The sequence below is a fragment of the Marmota monax genome, unplaced genomic scaffold (assembly GCF_021218885.2).
Source record: "Marmota monax isolate L192 unplaced genomic scaffold, Marmota_monax_Labrador192_F-V1.1 WCK01_AAM20220418_F8-fsc00357, whole genome shotgun sequence".
Classification (NCBI taxonomy): domain Eukaryota; kingdom Metazoa; phylum Chordata; class Mammalia; order Rodentia; family Sciuridae; genus Marmota; species Marmota monax.
The window spans coordinates 506,623-529,315 of NW_026694465.1; the positions used below are offsets into that span (position 1 = coordinate 506,623).

Genomic DNA, 22,693 nt, shown 5'->3' on the forward strand with positions numbered 1-22,693 from the left:
ATATTCGACAACTAGATCAAAAGTTTAAAGGAAACCAAGATTCACCTATCAAATATTTTAAATGTCTGCAATGTTCTTGGTTTCTGAGGATAACTAAATTGGAAAGTTTATAGTCTAGTTGGGGATATATATATCCCCAACTAGACTATAAATATATATATATGCATATATACATATATGTATATGTATGTATGATGATCTATGTATGTATACATATGTATGTATGTATACATACATAGATCATTACAACACAGGTTCATCACAGAAATGTCATTTCGGGAGTTGGAGTTGAGGACACAAATTTTTCTGGAAAAAAAAAAGAAGCTCAAGCTGAGACTGAGACTTCAAGTATACAAAGAAATAGAAGTTAGATACTGATATATGTGTGATAAATTTAAGGAATGCTCCAGGAAGAAGAGTTAGGATATTAAGAAGAATAAAGTCAAGACAAGGCACAGAAAATGCTAGAAGTTACAGGCAGGTAACTGCTGCTGGATTTTGAGGTTCAAGTAAGAAAATATAGCAAGATGGTGGAGGCCAGAGAATATAGTAAAGGAAGAAAAAAGTGTTGTCTTCTATACCTCATTAAAGAGCTTGAACAGTGTCTTATAGGAAATGAGTAAGTATTGAAAGGCTTTGGGGGTTTTGTTAAAGAATAAGCCATTCTCTTTGTTTTAGACAGTCCCTTTAAACACCAGTGCCTGGTGCCTATTTTCCCTACCCATCACTCATTATTTCCCACCGAGTATCAGGGTTTTTAGCCCCCCGTTCCTTCCTTACCTGCAGAGAGATTGGGGAGAGCACGCCCTGACCAGTACGAGCCAAGAAAGGCAAAGGTCTGCTGACCCCTGGCACCCAGCCCTCCCCCGCTGGAGGACAATCAGAAGCATCAGGGAGACCAGTCAAAGCAGGATCTCTTTAATGAGAAAACACACACAGCTAATATAATGTACAGGAGCCAATCAGGATAAAGATCAGCAGGGTGGGGAGAATTTACATCTACACCCATCCTACAGGCCATAATGGGAGACAGGAGCTGTCCATGAGGGCAGAAGGGTTCTGAGCCAATCCTAGAGGTTGTCTGATTTTTTTGTCACAACCCACAGCACCGCCTCCTGGCTGATTGTCAGGTGCCATCTAGCCATGTGCAGCCCCAGGACCAGGAAGCAGGTAGCAAGTTAGGTTTCCTCTTTTCTGATGCAACATGCCTCACACTGAGTGTGAATGAAAACACCTAAGTGAAGAGTCTGGGGGAAGTGAGCTACCTCTTTGACATTATCTTGTAGGTACACTTGCCTTCTGGGAGGTGTCCTCCGTTTCACCCCTCTCTATTCAGCAGTAGCTTAGAGGAATAACCTTTGATACCACAGGGAGAGCTGATTACTCCACTGTTTGGATGACCAGATGCAGCTGCCTGCCTAATTTAGAGGGGGGTGTAGATCTGTCCTTTTATGAAGCCATACTCTGCTGTCTGCTTTTCCATAGTAGAGTCTACATTTATTCTCTAATTAGATTTCTAATTCAGAAAATGTAGGGCAGAAAACTGATAGTGTTTACTGATATCATAAAACTCCAGTAAGTTTTCTGGTGGTGAAGGTGAGTTTTACAGTTATGAAATCTGTCAAGAAAAAATAATGACTTCTACATAAAATGAAAATAAACACAAAGGTTGATAATGTGCATGAAAAGAAATACGTAGGGTTGAAAAATACCCACAAAAGAAAATACGATGCTGTTATTAAGATGTAGTGGCATATAAAATGAGTTATTAAGAATGACATTTGCGTCTTTAGGTGGCATAGCAGAATAGCAGAACCACCATATCATATAGTACAAAAGAATTCTCTAAAACAGAGAGAATTTAAGATTGTATTTGATTTCACTATGTGAAACCCAAGTGCAAATGTCTAGCTCCAGCTAGATAAGAGACCAAGAGCACCCAGGAAATGGCTTAGCTGGAAGGTGGCAAGTGAAGCCATGACAGTAAGAGAGGTTACTCAGAAATACTGAAGGGGTAGAATAAGTACAGGCTAAGTACAGAATGTGGACAAAGAATAACTTTATTAACATGTAAGAGAATACAATCTCACTTAGAAGACAAAGACCAGTAGAAGGGGAACCAAGAAGTTGTCGAAAAAGCAAAGAGAAGAGCATTTGAAAAGAAACAATAACTAAAGATGTCAAATTTGCAGTGAGGTTCATTAACAAGATGGAAAACTGTAATTAAATGCAGCAGTTAGTACCTCCCTGGTGGTGTCATAATCTACAGTTAAAGATTGAAATGGCTTGATACCCAAAACTGTCCATACTACAATGGGAAAAAAAATCAATTATGTTAAAGTTAAGTACATTAATTATTATTCAAAACAACTATAAGGGATGCGAAAGCCAGGATACACCAAGCCATGGATATTCACAGCATATATAGCTAGTAAGAGCTTAGTGTCTGATGTATTTGGAACTTCTCAGCAGTAGAGTGCTTGCCTAGAAATTCGAGGCTGTGAGTTTGATCCTCAGCAGCACATAAAAATATAGAAAGAAAATAAAGATATTGTGTCCAACTACAACTAAAAAAAAAATTTTAAATGTCTAATGAACCAAGGAAAAGAGTATTTGTCTCAGTTCATTTTGTGTTACCATAACAAGAGTATCACAGACTGGCTAATTGGTAAAAATAAGAAAATTTATTGCACATAGTTACAGATGCTGGGAAGTCCAGTTCTGGGTGCTGGAGTCTGGCAAGGGCCTTACATTGTTATCCCATGGTGAAAGGGCAAAGATCAAAGTTACAGCCTCAAGTCCTTTTATGATTGACATTAATCCATCCCAATGATGTTGATTTGGGAATTAACTTTCCAGTACATGCTTTCAGTGGGACATATTTAAATCATAGCAGCATTAAATCTTAAAAGAAAAAGTATGAAATATATGAAAAGATTCTGAACATTGTTGGTAATCAGGAAATGCAAATTAAACCCAAAATAATATAGTATTACACACCTGCCAAGTTGAAAAAAAGTAAAATGGTGGATAAAATTATGTGTTGAGTGAGATAATTAGCAAATTAGGAAGTTTTGTTTACTGCTGATGGGAATGAAATTTTTTGAAACCCTTCTGAAAACATTTTGGTGCTTTCTAGCAAGGCTGGATATGTACAAACCTATGGTTACCACTCAACGGTATCCCAATGCCTAGAACAAATGTCAAACAAGAAGCTAGAAATTTCATATTATTTTTATAATTGCACATAAACAATACACATAAACCTGCAAATATATAATCAGTCATAATGTCCTTTAATTAAAAATGATATAACACATCATATATAAATTATACCTGTAATATATCTAGATAAGAATTAATATCTTGATAATTTAAGCAAAAATTCATGAAAAAAGTATAGCTAGACAACACTTGCATAAAATTAAATGCCAGAAAAAATCTGAACAATACATGGTTGGAACCCACACTCAGGTGGTAAAACTATAAAATAAAAGCAAGAGATTATTAACTTCAGAGTCAGAAAATTTGCCGTCTGATGGAGGGAGGTTTTTCATGAGGCTGTGAGTGTTGAGAGGCACAGAGGCATTTCTGAGGCACAAGTGGTATTATTTTTTATTAATCTAGGTGATGGGTAGACAGATGTTCACTTGTTATCTTTAAAATGTACTTATACACTTCATATATTCTTTATATTTTTCACAATAATTAGCAATTTTCAAATAGAAATAAGTAGAATGATAGCAGGAAATCTTTGCTTTACAACACTCCCAAAATTATTAAAAGAACTGTTTTAAGAAAAGTCAGAGTAAATGGGACTTCTGCATTTTGCAATCTGACACAGGATCTCTTGCTAGAAAACAGAAATGCAAATGCAACAAGATTATTTCGCTTGCACAGCTGAGCTTGCTAGACAAGTCATGGAGAATCCTTGGAGGCCTAAAACAGAGTTGAAACTGAAAATCCAGAGTGCTAAGCATAACCAAAGCCAGAACTATTACACTACTAATAGCAGTGCAGGCTCATAAGCCACAGGCATATGATGCACATCCCCCAGCCAATACAACAAGGGGCAGTGGTAGAATTGAGAACCTGCTAGAGGGACCACTCCAAAGGTACGAAGTCAGGGAAGTCTGAGTGAGGAGGACAAAACCAAATTAAAGCACTCAGACAAATGTACTTCTTTGTCTCCGCCTTGGGGTCATGGTTGGACAATTAAATTAAGAAATTTTATTCAAAAGAGAACAGAAATGAACTCAAGACAGATCAACAAAGAGTGAAAAATTTGTTATGCATTATTTTATTTTCCCTTCCCTAATTTGTGGGTGGATATTAGCAAATGTTCAAGCAATACATGTATTCTTAATCCTATACAAGTTGTTTTATAAATAAGTTAATAAATAAATAAATGTTATGATAGTCAATTTAAAAATATGTAAAACTTATTTTCTGAATTTCTTTTAAAACTACAAAAGGCGAAAAATCCCTTAACTTGATAAATGCCACATAACAGAAACTGGACCTTCTTTAAAGAAGAATGGTGTATTTGCTATATATAACAAGCAAGGCTTTGCTCTCACAATAAGATTCCCAATTTCCTGTGCATTGTAATAATTTGTGGGGGAAAAAAACTTTAAATATTAGGAGGGAAAAATAAAATTGTCATAATCCAGGCAATTATAATCATCTACATAGAAAATTCAGTAGACTCTATATTGAAATAGGAATGTGTGGTATTCTGGAATCCAAGCCAACTTTTTCAAAACAAAAGCAACAGAATCAAATGTTAGTCGGTAAAATAATATAAAATATAAAATATGAACAATGAACATTTGATTTGGCATTGTGCATATGATTGATGTCCTGGATAAGATTAATCTCTATGGAGTAACAGATACAAAATATATCAAGAAAGGCATGACAATAAGTGTATTTAGTGAGTTTTCTCAACTCTGTCAAGGAATATTGTTGTAAAAGGGTTTATTAGGTATTTATGAAATACCAGATTCAGGTTACTCATGAAGAAAAGAGGTCAATTTAGCTCACAGTTATGGAGGTCCAGAGATCAAATGACATAGCATAGGCTCTATGAGATAGGTCGCTTGGCTACATCACCTCTGGGTGCTGATAGCAATGGCAGAAGAATGTGCAGGAGCAAGAAAGTGATTACATCTCCAACCAGGAGCTGAAAGGGATGGGTATAGGGAACACACTATCTCCATTTATAGCAATTTCTTGCAAGAACTCAAGATGTCGGTCGAATGAGAACTCTACCTTATATATCACCAGTGACCTAAGGACCTCCCACTGACCTCATCTTTTAAAGATTTCATCGTCTCCCAATAGGGCCACCCTGGGGACCAACCTTTTAACACATGGACCTTTGGGCCATTTTTAAATCATAGCAAAGGGAATAGAGAACTGCGGATGTATCTGCATGGAATATGAATTTTTTGAAGATGGGAGTTCTATGCTGGTAGAAGTAAACCTGGGATTTTATGGTTTCACATATGTAGTTAAGTTTGGGAAGGAGAAGAGGGAATAGTAATGAGAAGTAAAAATGTGAGTTCAAACCTGGACTTTAATTTCTAATCTTAAAAACCTTAGAAGTAAATAAAATGGGGTTGTGGATACATGTGTCAAGACATTTTTACTGAATTGAAAGAAAAAGGAAAAGTGACAGAAGAAATAGATGGAAATACCGAAAACTGGGTTAAATCATTACTGACAACGCCTCTTCTATTGCCCATCCAGTAGGGAAAAAAGGTCATCTTCTGAGACTAGAGGTGGAAATGCTGGAGAGGAGACTTTGGAATAAAATTTTAGTTATTATGAATTTCTAGTAACACAGATCAGCTTGCTTTCATGCATTTCCCCAGAAGTGCTTGTATGAATGGAGCAGGGAAGTGGCTGGGGTGTTGGTGCAGAGTTGCAATTTTGCTAATGAATCCCACAGTAAATCAAGATATTGAGAGTGATAGGGAGAGACTAGTTCCTACAGTAACCAGGGCACTTCTTTGTGCTGAGCAACTCAGCAGGGATGATTAGGTAAATTTCTCTGAAAACATTCAGTAGTGAAAATACCAGCAGAGGTACAATAATACAAAATATAGGGAAATTTAAGTACTACTTTATGTTTATATTTATAAGGTAGTTTTAATTCTCCCAATTTTTGATTATTAAGGTAATATATGCTCAGTAGGGAATGTGTGTAAGTATTCCCCCTAATACATCTGAGAATTCTGAAGTCTTTACACTTCCAGGTCCCTCTTGCTCCAATTTCTTCTTCCAGGGAATTGCAGTTGTTTCTTGGGCATGTGGCAGGTTGTAAATAACTAGCACTCCTCGGGAGGGTGTAGGATAGCAGCAACATTAATGATCATTGTTCTTTTTCAATGTGTTTTGTCCATTACAAAGGTTATCCTGAATACTTTATTCTAAGTACTGATGACACAAGCTGGGTTGCAGAGTAAGACTTGCTCTGAGGTTTAGTTTCAATGGAAGAGGACTACAGTGGAAGGAACCACTTAAAATTGATGAATATATAAAATTATGCTAAAAATCCACCTGCCATTTCCTTCACTGCCTCTTCTCATGGCTGCTTTTACATGGTGAGAGAATAAAGAATATCATTCATTAGGTGCTTTGTCAAACATAGGACCACCTAAAACAGACCTTTACTTTAGGAACTTCAATTATTCACAGCTAATTTAATGCAAATATTTTCTAAAGCATAATCAAAATCTCATGTAAAAACCCTCCTTCTACTTTTGTCTGAAAGGAGGACAGCTGGTATTCAAATTTGTTTTATCAATGTCCAAAATAAGCCACATATATCATAGTTTTATTTTTATATAGTTGAATGTATATGAATTTCATAAATGTGCCTATGTGTAAAAATGTTTAATGTGATCAGTCTAGCCATAACATTTGTGAATGCTTTGAGGCTTGATTTGTTTTTTGTGCTTTAATGATATATTATGGATATTTTTCTGTGTCAGATATCAACCTGTAGTGATTATGATATAATGGCCAACAATGTGGTATGAAACACTTGTAAAACAATTTAGTAATTAATGGGTTTTGCCTAAAATGTTGCTACTACAAACTACTACAAACATGGCCACAAATAAGCTCATTGAAAAAAAAAAAAAAAAAATATATATATATATATATATATATATATATATATATATATATTCGCCTGAGAAGGCTTATGCAACATTTCTATAGAATAGATAAGCAAAAAATTAATGTCTCAAATGATGTATGAGCATGAAACTTGCACAGTTACTGTCAAATGCTTACTTCCATTGTCTATCTCAATCATCCATTAAAATTTACATTCTTACCAACAGTATATGAAAGCATCTGTTTCCCAGTACCTTGAACAACACTGACAATGAATTATTTCTTTTTTGTGGCAGTCTTCCAGCATTATTGTTTTTATGTGACTCTCTTGGATTTGGAAGATGAACCTCATTTTATATCTTTACTAAAGATTTACATGTATACTATTAATTTCCTCTTTGCAAGTTTGCTAATGTAACTATTAAGCTGTTCATCATTTTTGTCTTACTGATTTATAGAAGTTTCTATGTATTATAAATCTTAATCCTTTATCTGATGTACTTACAAACAGCCATTTTTTTTTTTTCTTTCAGCCCCTTTCTTGATTAAGGTGTCATTCTCTGTATTGAAGTTCAAATGCTTATACCATCAATTCATCTTTTCTTGGTGTCTGGATTTCGATTCTTATTTACAAATACCTTCTCTGTAATTTTCAGTAATTACAGAGAAGGTCTTGGTAATTTTTAAAATGTCTTAAATATAAACAAAGAATTTAATTTTTTGTTGAATGAAATCTTCAAAAGAAATGTTAGGAATTTTCTCATATTTTAATACCATACCCCAATTAGTTCAATAAATAAAATATCTGAAAAGTACTTTTATCTCAAATTAGGTCCTATGTTTTCAGAAAGAGTGTTGTTATAAAACTTTTCATCAAATAGGTCTAATCTATATTTCTTTCTCATCTTTTATTGTGGTACTGGAGATTAAGCTCAAAGACTCATGCATACTAGGCAAATGCTCTACCACTGAGATACATATACAGACTTTTTAAATATGTATATATATCTCAGCAAAATGCATTACAATTCTTATTACTTATTATAGATATATATAATTATACATATCTTATTCTATATAGAGAGAGCACAATTTTTTTTTTTTATTTTATTTTTTTTTTTTAATTTTTTATTGTGGGTTGTTCAAAACATTACAAATTTCTTGACATATCATATTCCACACTTTGATTCTAGTGGGTTATGAACTCCCACCTTCACCCCATACACAGATTGCAGATTCACATCAGTTACACATCCATTGATTTACAAATTGCCATACTAGTGTCTGTTGTGCTCCGCTGCCTTTCCCATCATCCACCCTCCCCCCTCCCCACCTCTCCCCTGAGAGAGCACAATTTTTCATACTCTGTATACAAAGTATATTCACACCAATTCATTCCTTCGTACATGTACTTTGGATAATGATGTACATCACATCCCACTATTGTTTCTAACCCCTTTCCCCTTCCCTTCCCCTCCAACCCCGCTTCCCTAACTAGAGTTTGTCTATTCCTCCTGTGCTCCCTATCACTATCCCACTATGAATCAGCTTCCTTATATCAAAGAAAACATTCGGCATTTGGTTATTTGGGATTGGCTAACTTCACTTAGCATTATCTTCTCTAACTCCATCCATTTACCTGCAAATGCCATGATTTTATTCTCTTCTATTGCTGAGTAATATTCCATTGGGTATATATGCCACATTTTTGATTCAGGATCTTGCCTGAGCTGGCTTTGAACTTGCTATTCTCTCGCCTCAGCAACTCAGGAGGTGTGTCACACCACATCTAGCCAGATGTGTCCAAATTTTAATCTGACCTTCAGCACTCAATCTTAGGTGTCTTTGTGCACATTATGAAACCTATGTAGGTTTTTATTTTCTTGTTTATCAAACATGAATAATAATCAAAATTAATACAGACATTTATATTGAGGACTAAATAAACAATGTATTCATTTTACCTAGACATAAAAATGACCAACGAATATTAATTTTATTCTGTCCTGGAACTTTGCATTTTCTCAATAAATATCTGAACTATACAAAATAAATCTAGGTAATTTTATGCCTAGATGTTTAAGACACTTTGAATTTTTGTTGTATTTATCCTTTAAATAATGTACTTAAAGTTGTAAATATTATTTTTAAATACTTTCTCTAATATATCAATTTGAATAAATCCTACTGATTATATGCAATTCCTGTATTAAAATGAGTCTGATTGTTCTATTCTACAACATTGATGTATTTGACATTTCTTACAACTAAAGTACTTTAAAAATTTTTAAATTTCAAAATTATTACTATTCTCATACTACCCATGAGAAAGATAAAATAGCTATCAGAATTTTACACAAAAACTGTAGGCTCAAAACAGAATTGATGACCTATCCAAATTCATAGGATTAATCAATTAGAGCCACCATTATATTCCAGATTCACTGAATGTTAGGCCAGACTTCTACTTACTACACCAGTGGGAACCAAACTGTGAATCACTGCAATAGTGTTACTCAAGCTCAAACATGTGTTGGAATTATTTAAAGGGCTTGTATACCCCAGAGTTCTGTGTCTAACTGCACATTTCTGATTGAGTTGATTTAGCTTTTCTAAGAAAGCTCTGGATGGTAATAATATGGCTTCTCTAGGAATTTAATTTTGAGTACCACTGCAGAAATTCCACGCTTGAAATCCTCAGGAATGGTTAAAGGAACAGGTGGGATGTGGGGGTTTTGAAGCTCCCCACCCCAGCTTTGACCCAAGGAGCCACACTTTTATCTACATATTGGGCTTCCATAAAATCAATTGACAAAAAGTTCCTGGTGATTGAAAAAAATAAACCAATAAAGGTTCCTAAAACTGTCTTATACTATCTCTCATCTTCAAATTAAAAGGGTAAAGAACAATATTGTATCCAAGAAATTCCAATACTCTTCTAAGGATATCAGAGCCATAGTCTTCAATAAATCTTGTTACCTGTAGTATTAGACAGTTGGTTGCTTCTCCGTTTCATCCCCCTCACCCTGCCCTCTCAACCCCTTTTGTAACATTTTATATAAAGCCAATATTTTATTAACATTTTTTAAAATCTGGATGAAGATCTTTTCAATACAAAAGAACACACCATTCTGTTGATAGATGTGATGGAACTTGGAAGCATCTGAATGCTTTAACCTGTAGAACTCTTAGAATCAGCCAAGTCAGTGTGGTATGTCTACAGGCAAGTATTTGACACAGATGGATACCATGCATGACCTACCATATATTTCTCTGTCTTTCTCTGTGTGTGTGTGTGTGTGCGCACGCGCTAACCAATAATATAGTTTTGAACAACTATATTAGCTTGGACATCACAATGTTTCTGGCTCACTTTTTGAAACAGTGGATTTGGCTTTAATTATTTCCCAACCACTTTCAGCTGTATATATTTGTGTGAAACTGAAAAACAACAGCAGCAGCGACAACAACAAAGCACAACCAGGCAGAAATAGGTTCCAAAATATCTCCCTGGAAAAACAGTAAGTAAAAGGTGTCTAACTGTGTCTTGACTTTCCCCAGCTCATTCTACCCTCAGTTGTTTCAAAATATAGGCTTTGTAATGAAATACTTTCTTGGTACTATTGCCATACATAAGAAATTGCTAAGAGCCACAAAATAACTCGAATTCACTTATTTTCTTGAAACTCAGAACATATGTGATTTGCTCAGTATTTTGCACAGTCCTTAAATCCAAACCATTTTCCAGATATATCAAAAGTAGGTTGCACAAAATAGATCACAGTTCTCTTTGCCTGGCTAGCTCGGTCATTATCCCAGCTTGAAGATCTCAGGCTTAGGGAGAAAATTCTCTTGGTAAAGGGAAGAGTCTGACATAAATGATAGGGACACAAAGTTGTCTCCTAGATGTTTTTATGGTATCTAGAGATGTCCCCAGAAAAGATTACCTATTAAGCAATGCAGCAATGTTCAAAGGTGAAATGATTACATTATGAGAGCTGTAATCTCATTGGTAAATTAATACATTTAATGGATTAATAACCTGGATTGATTACTGGGTGGTAACTGTAGGCAGGTGGGCCATGGCTGAAAGAAGCAATTCAATGGAAACATGGCCTGGATTGTATTTATTCCTGGCTCCTCACTGTCTTGGCTCCCTGGCTGCCATGAGCTGACAGCTTTCTTCAACCACACCATGGAGTCAGCTGACCAAGAATGAAATCTCTGAAACTATGAGTCCCAAATAAACCTTTCCTCCTCTAAGTTGTTCTTGTCAGGGATTTTGGTCACAGTGACAAAAAGCTGACTAACAAAGTCTGTCTAGGAATTCAAATGGGAAGTCTTGTTGGCTAGCCAAGAGTCAGTGTCTTGCCAACTTGAAACTTTTTTTTTCCTCTCATCTCTTGCCTCAAAGAAGGATATAACCTGGGACTCAACAGCTGCTTTGTAAGCATCAAGTGTTCCACATATGTTATCAGTGGATTTATTTATTTTCTCCCTTAGGGCACTTTCCCAATCTTATTCCCTGTTTGAGGGGTTTCAGTTAATGGAGATTTATAGTTTTCATTCTCTGAAATTGCCAGTCCTATTAAGGATTAAATAATCTGAAATAGGTAAAGGAAGACTTTTATGCCTTCTAAGAACTTTCTTACCCTAACTTTGATCTGAGAAGAACTGTCATCAAGTAAGTTCTAATCAGACAAGGTACTGAGAGTCCGTAAGATGAAGGAATTCATGATGCAAATATAAGAAACAGCATCCCAGTTACCCAAAGGCAAGACTACAGGCTTTGTATACCCAAATGTAGCCAGTATCAAACATAAAGCAGGTATTGGAATAATGGTAAGCTGTGAAATAAATATAAAGGTGATCAGGTCATGAACTCTGCCTTTGGGATGCTCATGTGTGTGAAAACCCAATATATATGGTGAATGTGATATGATAGGATGTGATGTGGTAGGTATGGCATGATATACTGATTTAGATACAGATAAAGACACACTGCACCTGGGTAAGTTAGGCAGGCATGGACTAGCCATGGAGCTCCCTAATGGTATCCTTGAAGAGACCAACTCTACCTTCCCATGCATACCCTCATTCCTCTCATTTCTCTTTCTGTTTCAAAAGGAGAAGGAAAGAAGAAAATATAGTTAAGGTTTTGGTCAGCAACATTTGGATTAAGTTTACAAGGAAATTTTTCTTTTTAAATGTTAAAAAAATGTAAATCACTGATTCGGCTTCTTATTCTGCCCTTGAAAATATAAATGTTCTCAGCATTTAATAATGTTCAAGTTATTCCTATTACTTAAAAAACAATTCCACGGGGACAGCAGTACTCCTTCCAGTATATCAACTCTAATCAGTGAGCCTAACTGTCCATTGATTTGCTAACAGCTTGTGATTAAATTTTAAAATCTACCACATGGCCTGGAAGAAAAAATACCAGCATTACATCTTTCTCAGTCTTGAACAGTTAAAGTATAAATGTATACACTGATAAGCTTTGCAAGGTCATAGTCTAGCTGATTATGTAATGTACTGTGAGATTAAGCTACCCACAGAAATTCTACAGCTTTTGCCATACTGAAGAGTGGTTTTTGGTTTTGAACCAGGTAGATTTTTCTTACTCCTAACCCATTCTCATGATAGCAAGAATTTTTCCAAGATAGTAATGTTATATTTTTCTGTCAGTCTGTTTTTCTTTACAGTTGTAAGAGCCAAATAATTTTCCCAGGTCTCCAAAGCTATCTTGCTAGAAAAAAAAAAATGTTTGCAGAGGAGTCTACCAATAAATAAAGGTAATTTCTACAAATAAAAGTAATTGAAAATAATTGCTGATGACAAATCATTTTAGATTCCCTTCCTTCCTTTTTTATTTTTCTTTCTTCCTTCTTTCATCTTCTTTCCTTCCCTCCTTTCCTCCCTCCCTCCCTCTCTCTCCCCTTACCTAACCTCTCTTTCTCGGTTCATTGGTTTTCATTCTAATATTCACTATGGGATCCCGATAATGATCCTGAAAAAATAATCTCCGGATCCTTCGCATCTCCACCTCTCCCTGTCCTGGACATACTCGTGTGTTTCTAAATTCCATAACACGTGTGAGCCATTTTCAATGCCCAAATTGCCAAAGACATTATTCTCAGCTTTTCCTTCCAGACTTTAGGCATTCTAGTGTTGGCCTCAATAACAATTTTTTCCCCCAAGTGGTTGTGGGTTGGATGTTTAACTCACAGGGTTTTCAAGGAATGTCTTTTACTTTCCTGCCAGAAATAATTTCCATAATTTGCTAAACAAAGGCAGCATGTTGTCTTAGCCCTTCAGGCAGACCCTAGACAGGAAAGAACTGATCTACACAATTCATTGTGAGTAAGATCTGCTCTGCTCTCTCAGGAATGGGGACCTGAGTTCCTCCCTGAGAATGTGGACTGCCATTTAAAGACCACTACTGAGCCAGGGAAGGGGTGGGGTAAGAGCAAGCAGAAAACATGACAGTTTTTTCCTAAGGTTTCAAGTTGCCTTTTTCTTCAATCAGTATTCACTTGGTACCTTTCTTGTCATCTTGAGTTCTGACAAAGTTGATTGTAACAGTTTTCCATGGTTTTTTGATGGCATTTATATTTTCCTACTCTACTATTTCAGCTAATATTTTTCTTATCACATAAACTTTCATATTTCACATTAATCTCTTCTTACTTTTTCTCGTTCTGAGAGGTTCGCTCAAGCTAGTAATGTAATTTTTGTTTTGCTTTTTTATTTAGCTTTCAATCTTCTGTATAATCCCTCCACTGGGTTTTTTATTCAATAATTATACATTTCATCTTTAGTCAACCTTTTTCACTTTTAGACTTCTCCCTTTGCTAGATATAATGATGCATGGAACCCATATGAGACCACTAAATTAGAAGTTTTATTAAGTCTTCTCTTCTGCTTTTGCCATACTGAAGAGTGGTTTCTGGTTTTGAACCAGGTAGATTTTTCTTACTCCTAACCCATTCTCATGGTAGCAAGATTTTTTCCAAGATAGTAATGTTATATTAATATAATGTTATATTTTTCTGACAGTTTGTTTTTCTTTTCAGTTGTAAGAGCCAAATAATTTTCCCAGGTCTCCAAAGCTATCTTGCTAGAATAACTGTTTCCAGAGGAGTCTACCACCAAATGCTGGATTATAATGAAAGTCTATATTTTCTTAGCTATTTTGCAGGGGGGTGGGCCTTCCGGGGATTGAAATCAGGGGCACTCAACCACTGAGCCAAATCCCCAGCCATATTTTGTCTCACCTCACCATTGCTGAGGCTGGCTTTGAACTCATGATCCTCCTGCCTCAGTCTCTTGAGCCACTGGGATTACGGGCATGCACCACCATGCCTGCTTTTCTTAGCTATTTTAATGCTAAATATTATGTCTCCTTATTATTCTGATTTTAGCCCAAGAATTTGCTTTTCTTCCCCCCCTCTAAACTACTAGATATAGCCTATATCAACCATTAGGACTTGATTATGTTCATTTAATCAAGTAATTTGATTATATTCATTTAATCAAGACAACAGCAGAGAGGGTGAACCTATCTCTATTAGGATAATTCTACCAAATTAATAATACTGTTATAAAGCAGTAACACTCCTCAGTTCTTATCTTCTTGAAATATTTCTGTCAAAAGACCTAGAGAATAAGTATGAAGAGTTTATTTGCTGTAATGGAGGCAGCTTCACTCAGAACTGGCTGCCTCCTAGAGAGGAAAGTGGCCTAGGACTTCCACACGGGAGGTCTTTATATTTGGTCTGGGAGCCTCCCTCCTCCTGTATTATGTATTTGGGGCATTCATTGCATCTGAGAGGGGGATGGCCTAGTGCACCTGGGCTGGTTTCACCTTGTTGAAAAGTTTCCATGGATAACTAAGAGAAACCTATGGGGCAGCTAAGACCCTGACACAAATTACAGTGAATCAGTGTCACCTAGATGACGGTGCCTCAGCACTCTGTGCATGTTTCAACACTGGGAAAATCCCTTAATCTGATTACACCTGGTTCTTCTAGGTTAAGGTAGTAACTGACAGTGAATGAAATGGGTTTATGGGAGGGATTTCCCAACACCTCAGGTTGAGTGATTATTCGTCACTCAAATGGGAATGAACCCTGTCTTTCCTTCCCCCACTGATTTCTACCTATGACCCACTCTAACAATACCTGAACTCTGGAGTACCAGGCACTAACCAAAGGTGGAGAGAGGCAGCATCCTAACAAGACACTATAACTACCTGAATGAATGTGGGAAGAAGAGCATGAGCTCCTGCTTACCCTAAAGAAAAAAGGTAGGGTCAACTGTTGGGTGGAGAGAGGAGCCCTTATGGAAGCCAGAGCTGCCTATCAAGCCTGTCCAAGATGACCAGCTCCCTAAGGCACAGAGACTTTGCTGTATAGCCTAGGGGGTAAGGCCAGTGGGGAGCCTGGTCAGGATTGGTGAAATCCTGGGCAAGAAGCTGGAGGAAAGGGGCTTTACAGCATATATGTGGTCCTTGGCTAGTTTCTGGTGCTAAAAAAAAAAAAAAGGGATGATGAAGTCATCTTCAGGAAATGGCTGAAAGACACCTGTGGTGCCAATGCCAAGTAGTCTCTGGGATGTCTTGGGTGCCTTCAAGAGTGATGTAACACCTTCTTGTGATGCAACTCCCTTCCTCCCCCTTCCCCTGCCAGTTCCATAGAGACAGTTACCAGCTTCTCTGGTTGGATTACCGGCCCCTTACCTCACCTCCACCTTCATCTCTGATCAGTTTGGTGCCATTTTGTACCTATTTTTGGCATAACAGTCAAGGTCCCTTTAAAGTTTTTAGGTCAATAAAGTCAATGGCCTTCAAGGGGTGGGGGGAAGGAAAGAAAGATTGTGGTTGTTTTGGAAACAATTAAACCCCAAAGTTGTTTTTTTCCATCTTGCCACCTTCAAATAATAAACATATAACATATCCCTCCTTTCTAAAAAGAGTTAGTTACATTGAAATAAAAATTTAAAAGGAACTACATAGGCAGAAATTTGAAATGCCTTTTTGTAAGTTATTTCACTTTTACAATGTTTGGAGACAAGAAATTCCTCATGAAATCTGTTACTCTCTCATACTATTCAAAAATATACACACTGTTTTGAAATATTTCACTTAGAATTTTACTGTGTTCTCTGAATTACTGTAAGATTTGAAAGTCCCTATCAGTAAGTTAGGGGAATTAATGTAAAATCCTAGAGCTATGATGACAATGTTGTAATTGTCCCTAGTGACTTTTAGATTTGTGTCAAAAAGGCAAAAGATCAACTAAAATTCCAATTAAAACAAAGTATAATAAAGTTCTGTACAAAAGGCTGACTTCATTAAATACCAGAATTAAATATGTATTTCCTTTAAGAATGCAGCCTTTTGACTCTGTGAAGAGAGCTCTTTTTAATACTGAATAAACATGGCAATGTTAGGCATGAAATAGGTTTAACTCATTCCAATCCCAAATGCAAGAAGGCTGGGGAGTTAAGAAACTAAAATTTCTATTTTTTTTTTTTATTTCACAGAAACCCAATTGAAAAAGTGTTTAGAGCAGTGATTCCCAAACTTCACTGCATATTAGTATCGCCAGGGGAGCATTTATAAAATTTGATGACCTCTTGGAAATTAAATCATAATATCTGGAGATGGTATCAAGGAATCAGAAAATGTTTAAGGATCCCCAGCTAAAAACAATGTACAACAAAGTTTGAGAACCATGGTGTAGAATTCTCAAACATTAGCATAGATAGAATCATAGCTACACAGCTGGTCCTTGGAATTAACTTTAGGATCAGCTGTGAGCTTGTTAGAAATGCAAATGCAATTGGTCCTATCACCACCTACTAAAGGAGAATCTCTTAGCCTCTGTTATTTCCAGCTCTCCAAGGGGTTCTTAAGCATATCAAATTTAGGATCTACTGGTCTAGAGCATACAGAATGCATTTATAGACAAGTGGTTTTCATTTGGGACCAACATTAAAGATTTCTTAGCTCTTTCAGAGTGTCCACCATAGTGCTGAGATCGTGTGTTCCATAATATCCTCAGAGACAACCAATTTTTTTTTTCTGGATAAGGTATAAAAGAGGAAGGACCAGTCATTCACATGAAAGAGTAAATGTTTGGATTTGCAAGTCTTAATTTCCTTATCTTTTATGTCTAACTGTATGAACTTGGGCAAATTATATCATGGTCTTTCTTCTAAATGCCATAGTGAGAGTCAAAATACATCTATGTGGAAGGACTTACAAACTAAAAATTTTCTACATAAGCATGGTACTTTATAATTATTTTATTTTCATTGTATCTCAAAGAAGGGTCATATTATAAGCATGTACTCAAAAAGGAAATGTTAAATGAAGTTATCTTAGGACCTTAGCTCAGTGATGTAGACAGCTGCAAACAGAGCGATTTGCTTTCTAACAAGGAAGAAGCTAGACAAACTGAAAATTAGAGACTTTCTTAGAAGCCATTACCAAACTGAGATTGCAAGGTGTTGGGTGGAGGCTTATACCTGGGAAAGAGATTAGGGATCCCAGCAGGTGACGGAAGATGCAAGGTGCCACTGGGATAGTATATATTATTTATTCAGAGGAGGCTGCAACCCCCCAGCCTCCAGCTCCATTTAGCCTCCTGAGTTCTTCCATAGGCAAGCATATATATGTGTGTGTGTGTGTGTGTGTATGTATATATCAGGCCAGACCAAAAAAGGCACATTGCCAACAGGTTACATAAGTGGGTTCAAGCAAATGTTTATGATGTATGCTAAATCAAGGTGTTTGTGACCTTGGCTACATACTAAAAACACAGCCTACCAGAAGCCTTGGCAAGGGAGTCTAATTACAGCCATTTGGGGTCTTCCCTACATAAGGCAATCAACTAATCCTAAATCCGAGAAATAAGACAGACTGCCAGGCAAGAAGAGACAATACTTTTTTACCAGGAGAAGATTCTAAGTCTATAACCAGTAGAATCCAACTAAAAATTTCACAATCATAAAAAGCCAGCAGTGGGTTAACCTGAGAATGTAAAGCTAGCTAAGATAAGACACATCATCTAAATAGTCTTATACCCACATGAGAAATTAAACCTACAATTTTTAAACTTCCCTAGAAAGATATTTCAGGTGCAGAAAATTTCACTGTCAAATTCTACTGAATGTTTAAAGAATAAGAAGCAGTTCTAAACAATCTTTTTCAGAGCATATCAGTTTCAGAAATGAAAACTATGTTCAAAGAAATATTTATACACAAATTTCATAACAGCTTTATTTATAATAGCCCAAAGCTATAAACAACTCATATGTCCTTTATGGTATAAATAATTAGGAAAACTCTTTCCACCTATAGTGTGAGATAGCCATACTATGGAAAAATACTCAGAGATATAAAGGAATAGACTATTGATATTCACAACAACTTAGAAAAATCTGAGAGTAATTATGCTGAGTTAAAAAAGTCAATTCCCCAAAATTACAAACTGCATAATTTTATTTACCTATGATTCTTGAAATTACAAAACTGTAGACACAAACAACAGATAGTGGTTGCCAATGGTTACAGAAATAGTAGGGAAGGGAGAAAAATAAAGTTGTCCATCAAAGGGCAAGGTAAGGTGTCTTTGTGGTGAAGGGAATGTTTTTTATCCTGTCAATATCCTGAATGTCAATATCCTAATTGTGATATTGCACTATTATTTTTTTAAATGTTCTTATTGAGGAAAACTGAGTAAAGAGTACATAGAACCGTGTTATATTATTCCCTAAAACTGCATGTAAATTTACAACTACCTACAGATTTTTAAAAATAATTAATAAGTCAAGAAAAAGACTGTTCTAAACTGTACAGCTTAGACATGAGACAAATAATTAACATTCATATCAATAGAGAGGTCCCACTAATCACTGAAAAGACAATCCTATAAGGAAATGTGCAATGAATTATTATCCAATTAACTTGTGAAAAGATGCTTACCTTATCCAGTAATCAAGAATGCACATTGAAAAGATGAAAGTTATTTTAAAGATTTATATGCTGTAGACCTAAAGGAGAAGAGAAATAGACAACTGTATTTATTGTTAATAGTAGTGTAAATCAGAAAACCCTAGAATGGCAACTGGGTGATATCTATCAAAATTTAAGAATATAGTGTACCTATGAATGATCCAGAAAATATGAGCCTATACTCTAAATAACTGCTCTGTGGGTCTCTGTAAATTCAATGTTAGTTCTAGATACTCTCCAAAACAAACTAACTAAACCAATTATTTATGATAAAACTAACTCAAAACCTAACTTTGGGCTTTTGAATTAAATTTCTGGCTTTCACTTCAACAACTGTATCAGAAGGTATTAGAAGAAACCATCTATAAGGTTTCTCCTTTTTAATGTTTTTATTAGTGCATTATAGTTATACATAATACTAGAGTTCATTTTGACATATTCATACATGCATGGAATATAATTTGCCCTACTTCGGTCTTCAGTACTTCCTCTTGATGTGCATAATTCTGTTTAAATTTCTCCTGAATCCTATTTTTAATAAGAGAAGAGACTCCAGGGGAAATCATTTGTAGGGAAATAATTTAGATACAAAAGAATTATGATCAGATAACTATGGTCTCAAGCACCTATGGAAATTCCTTATTGTTTTCCATTTGTCAGAGGATGAAAGTTATGTTTGTTTCACTTAATGAATGTGTGATATTTTCTCAGTGGTAAATGTTTTATTTATTAAAGGTTGCAATAAAGGGTCTGAGTTCATATTTTGATGTATGATTACTGATTTCTTTTAGCCTCTCCACCTTCATGAGTTTTGGTTCCCTGTAGGGATAGGCTCATAAGAAAGCCTGTCCTCCCCTTTGGTGTCTGCAGGAATTCAAACCTCATAAAAACCTCAGTCTATAAAACTTCTCACCACTGTAAAATCACAGGCCTTGCCCTACTCCTATCTCCAGCTCCCCCTAGGATCCCCCTAGGATGTGAATAATAAATTCTTTCATAATCTCTTGGTGTGTGACAACTTCAGTCTCAATCTACAAACCAAAATGTGGGTGTGGAGGTGGGGGTGTGTCTTGTTTCTGTGGAATACCCACAACAGTAACATTATGAGCAGGGTGTGTAGCTGATGACCACCACTATCATTGTTCTCTTGATTTCGCTTGGTAACTGCTGTTGAGCGATGGAATGGAGCTTTCTCTTGCTGACCAGCACAGAGGATGGATTCAAACTAAAAAGCTTCTTATCAGAAAAAGAAACAATCAGGGAGGTGAATAGAGAGCCTACATTTTGGGAGCAAATTTTTACCACACACACATCAGATAGAGCACTAATCTCTAGGATATATAAAGAACTCAAAAATCTTAACACCCAAAACAAAACAAAACAAATAATCAATAAATGGGCCAAGGAATTGAACAGACACTTCTCAGAAGATAATATATAATCAACCAATAAATATATGAAAAAAGTGTTCAGGGCTGGGTTGTGGTTCAATGGTAGAGTGCTCGCCTAGCATGTGTCAGGCACTGGGTTCTATCCTCAGCACCACATAAAAACAAATAAAATAAAGGTATTGTGTCCAACTGCAACTAAAAAATATATTGCAAAAATGTTCAACACCTCTAACAATTAGAAAAATGCAAATCAAAACTAGTCTAAGATTTCATCTCACTCCAGTCAGAATGGCAGCTATTAAGAATACAAACAACAATAAGTGTTGGTGAGGATGTGGGGAAAATGCACGTTCATATGTTGCTGGTGGGACTGCAAATTGGTGCAGCCAATTTGGAAAGCAGTATGGAGATTCCTTGGAAAACTGGGTATGGAACCACCATTTGACCCAGCTATTCCTTTCCTTGGACTGTACCTAAAGGACTTAAAAACAGCATACTACAGGGACACAGTCACATCAATGTTCATAGCAGCACAATTCACAATAGCTAAATTGTGGAATCAACCTAGATCCCCTTCAGTAGATGAGTGGTTAAAGAAAATGTTCCATTTATACACAGTGGAATATTATTCAGCATTAAAAGAGAATAAAATCATGGCATTTACAGGTAAATGGATGAAATTGGAGAATATAATGCTAAGTGAAGTTAGCCAATCCCCAAAAAACAAATGCCAAATGTTTTCTCTGCTATAAGGATGCTGATTCATAGTGGGATTGGGGCAGGGAGCATGGGAGGATTAGCTGAACTCTAATCAAGGGGGTAGGAAAGACGTTGGAATGAGATGGATATCATTACCCTAAGTATATGAAGACAGGAATGGTGCGACTACTTTGTGTACAATCAGAGATATGAAAACTTGTGCTCTATGTGTGTAATATGAAATGTAATGCATTCTGCTGTCATACATAACAAATTAGAATAAAAAAATTTAAAATGCCTATACTACTGTTGCTGCTATCTGTTCTTCTATCTCCAAAATAGACATAGGTCACAGGCTTATAGAGGAACATGGTGCGCCTATGACATAGCTAAGGAGTTAATTCAACCACTGTGATGGAGATAACTTCTAACAATTGGTGATTCTGATTAGAGACTCATGGGATAAAAACCTTACACATGTGAACTGGATAGAAAAGGGCATCAACTACTGCTAGTAACCTCAGAATAAGAAAAGGAGACAGGAAGAAACCAATACAGGGTGAGGAATCCAAAAACTCAAACAAATGTCCAAAAATTGACTCAATTTGAAATATAAAGTTTACTTGAATTTTTTTCAAAAAAAAAATAAACACAAACAGGTACAAACAAGCTTCCACATCTGCAAATAGGTTCTGATTTAACTTTAAAATCTGCTGAAATGCATCAATCGGCAAACTTTAATGGACCACATCAATACAAGGGATCAAATTATAATTACACCTGGAATCATACTAAATTTAAACAAGATAATTCCTATAATCTTAGAGGAAGATATCCAGGAGTATATAATATAATATATAAAATATAAAATATATAAAATATAAAATATAATATAAAATAGTTATGCCTCACCTTAACCATCACAACTATCACCTGGCCTAAATTGCCTTCAATCACAGAACCCATTACCTTAAAATATCCCATTGAAGGCATAAACCCTCTAACGCAATGACTAATAAATTACTATTTAAATTAAATCTTCGGCGTTTACTAATTGGCTCATTAATTGACCTGTAAATAGTTTATTTGTCACAATGTAAATTAAAACAGACCTTCAAAGACTGAAGCTTCATACTGTTATAGTAGTTTTTAGTGTTGGGAATATTAGCCTCTCTGCTTCTCCATTTAACAGCTCAATTTAGGATTACTGCAATGCCATATCCCACTCAACAGATTCAGAAGCTAGTAAATAGCTTGCTAACATAGGCTGGCTAAAATGTCTGTTCAACATCAATTTGAGTAGCCCCTCAGTCCTGATTTTTCTTCATTTTAAAAGTGACAAAACACATCTTTTCCCACGAGCTGCCTCAACCGCTTTAACATTGCACAGGATCCTTGCTGGCAAGATCCTATTCTTATCTAACTTCCTCCAGGAGTACAAAGAGGC

The 22,693-nt window shown here is 35.9% G+C and overlaps 1 pseudogene; it reads left to right on the forward strand.

The window, feature by feature from the left end:
- Positions 1–15,512: 15,512 nt before the first annotated feature.
- LOC124075512 (barrier-to-autointegration factor-like) lies at positions 15,513–15,792 on the forward strand (annotated as a pseudogene).
- Positions 15,793–22,693: the final 6,901 nt, after the last annotated feature.